This window comes from Triticum aestivum, chromosome 2A, assembly GCF_018294505.1.
Source record: "Triticum aestivum cultivar Chinese Spring chromosome 2A, IWGSC CS RefSeq v2.1, whole genome shotgun sequence".
In the NCBI taxonomy this organism is placed as follows: Eukaryota; Viridiplantae; Streptophyta; class Magnoliopsida; order Poales; family Poaceae; genus Triticum; species Triticum aestivum.
In genome coordinates, this window is record NC_057797.1 from 31,707,549 (window position 1) to 31,710,135 (window position 2,587).

The 2,587-nt window shown below is 46.1% G+C and overlaps 2 pseudogenes; both read right to left on the reverse strand.

The window, feature by feature from the left end:
• Positions 1-1,166: 1,166 nt before the first annotated feature.
• Positions 1,167-1,242, reverse strand: LOC123038432 (uncharacterized; annotated as a pseudogene).
• Positions 1,243-1,522: 280 nt separating this feature from the next.
• On the reverse strand, positions 1,523-1,598 carry LOC123038431 (uncharacterized; annotated as a pseudogene).
• Between the last annotated feature and the right edge of the window lie 989 nt (positions 1,599-2,587).

Consider the following 2,587-nt stretch of genomic DNA (forward strand, 5'->3'; position numbering starts at 1 on the left):
GTGAATAAAGGTTGTGAATGATTTTCATACGAGTATGTACAGTCATGGTTCTGGACATGAAAATGTTTATGTACATACAAGTACTCAGTACTTACTACAGATTTGCTAAAAGAAAGCAGATAGTATATCACCCATGATCCACTGATTTAGACTGGTATTATATCTTACAAATAAAACTGAAGAAGTTCATTTCCAGCCCAACTATAATCTCAGGCCAACTACTATAAGATGTAGGGAGCAGAGAGCTCACCATGGTTGTCATGTAGTCCACATGGAAGAGGCAGCATGCCCATCCAAGCAGGATCAGCAGCACCAGCACAAGCTCAATTACAGTCTCCGGTCGCTCTCCGTCACCACTTGCGCCACCCATGCGCTCGCTGGTCACTGGCTATGTAGTCCACCTGATTTGCAAAGTGCAAAGGTTTCATCAATAAAACAGAGAGCGTAGCTATGGTTTCCGGCAAACTTAACTTAGAGTTATGGGCATCAACATATCAGTTCAGTCATAACTCATAACTAACTGAAACTATGCCACTTTTCGTAAAAAGATGATCACATGATTCTTGCATGATTTTTCAGTGAGCGAGTCCCCACAACATATGCATTAAGACAGAGCGGCAACTTACAACAGCAGACATGCTTCGAAAAGTACATTACATATTACAGCAGCATGATAAAAATGTACTCAAATATATTCACAGAAGCACACAGACTATATATAGTCCTTTCACAATTGGAGTAAGAAATGCAAGGATAGTTATAACTTGGAAGTTTCGCGCTAATAGCCTAATAACAAATTTCAAATAAAAACAGTATTAATTCTAATATTATATGCCAAAGTAGAAAAGAAAGCCTCGCAATTCTCTCGGTTATCACAAAAGTAATATGCCACTTTGCTCCAAGCTTCAGTGGGCGGAAAAGAGACAGCATGGATCACATATGATATGTGCTAGCCACAGAGGCAAGCTCACAGAAACAAACAAAGGGCCTGGTAGAATATGATGATACTGTTGTTCTCAGGCGAGGAAATAAAAAAATTCAATAACAGAAGCTAATTTCAGGGACCATAATGGCGCTGCATCAAGTGCAGTTCAATTTCATGCCTGTATCAGATGAAATGAAGCAATAGCAAAGCTACGATTCACCTGAAACTAATACATGGTTTCATCCATCAGAAGTAGCTGGTTACACTAATCATGAAATATCAGTGGGAATCCGAACGATTTTCTTCATCACCCGGAATCATGTAGTTCAACCCAACAGAACACAATGAGCAATAAGGTTCATAACCAATGAAGGATTGCATGTACAGTCAGTCTAAAGAAGTAAAAATGTGCAAATGTACTTCAGGAGATGGCGTGACCCGTCAATTTTCTTCATCACCTAGGTAATGCACATCTCATCAGCCAGCAGAACACAAAAAAGAGGATAGAAAAAGTACTGCTAAGAGGTTTGCAAAAAATCAAAGGAAAGTATTTGCTCAATAATAAAGGAGTACATATGTAGTCCAAGAGATGGCATAATCTGTCAGAAGTATCTGGTTGTAATAATCATGAAAAATCAGTGGGAATCCTAACGATTGTCTTCATCACCCAGATCATGCACATCTTAGCCAGCAGAACATCACAAGTAACATATGTAAAACAATGATTCTGAGCATCAGCAAACAAAATTCTTCACAGTACTATAAAGCATCAACTAAGACTACTCCTAGAATAGTAACACGGCAGTTAAGCTTGAGGAACTAATAAAGGAAAAAAGAAAAGAGCATCCTGTGATGTATAAGGTCCAACAGAAATTGGCACATTTCCTGCATCCGGTCAGGCCACTGTGATCCCACGACGGGGCCGCTTGCTACGATGGGAGTTTGGCTGCGGATCTACACTAGCAGAGCAGAGCAGAGCAGCGATGGAAACAAGGTAACAGAGATGGGGGTGAGCAGGGGAAGGACCTTCTGTGGCGCGTCCTCGTGGTTAGGGTGGACGACGCCGTTGTTGTCGAGCTCAAGGTCGGACTGGACGATCTCCTCGTCCATCTCGTCGGGCTCGGGGGTGGGGTCGCGCATGTCCTGGTCGTCGTCCTCGTCATCGTCCTCGTCGTCGTCGATGTCGTCCATGGACCTCGCCTGCCGGTGCAAATCCAACCCAAAAAAAGTGGATCTGACAAGCAAGTAATTTGAAGATCGGTGCTGGGGGAGGAGAAGGGACATCGGATCAGCACCTTGGGCGCGGGCTTGGGCTTGGCGGATGCGGTGGCGATGGCGGGGAGGGTGGCGCCGAGAGAGGCGGTTAGAGTCGAGGGGGAGGTGTATCGAGACGGATACGGGGAGCATCTGCCTCGATCTGGATCGAGGAGAGGGAGGCCACGCGCTGGATCTTGCCGGAGGGGAGGAAGGAAGGAGCAGAGCATGGGGATCTTGGAACGCGCTGGATCTTGCCGGAGGGGAGGGAGGGAGGGAGGAGAGCGATGGGAGGGGTGGGTGGCGGCAAGGGGAGGGGAGGTGGGAGGGATCGGGGAGCGCTAGGGTTTGCAGGGGACGAGGGAGGAGTGTGGGCTGTGGCCTGTGGGATGTTGGGCTAGGTGGGGT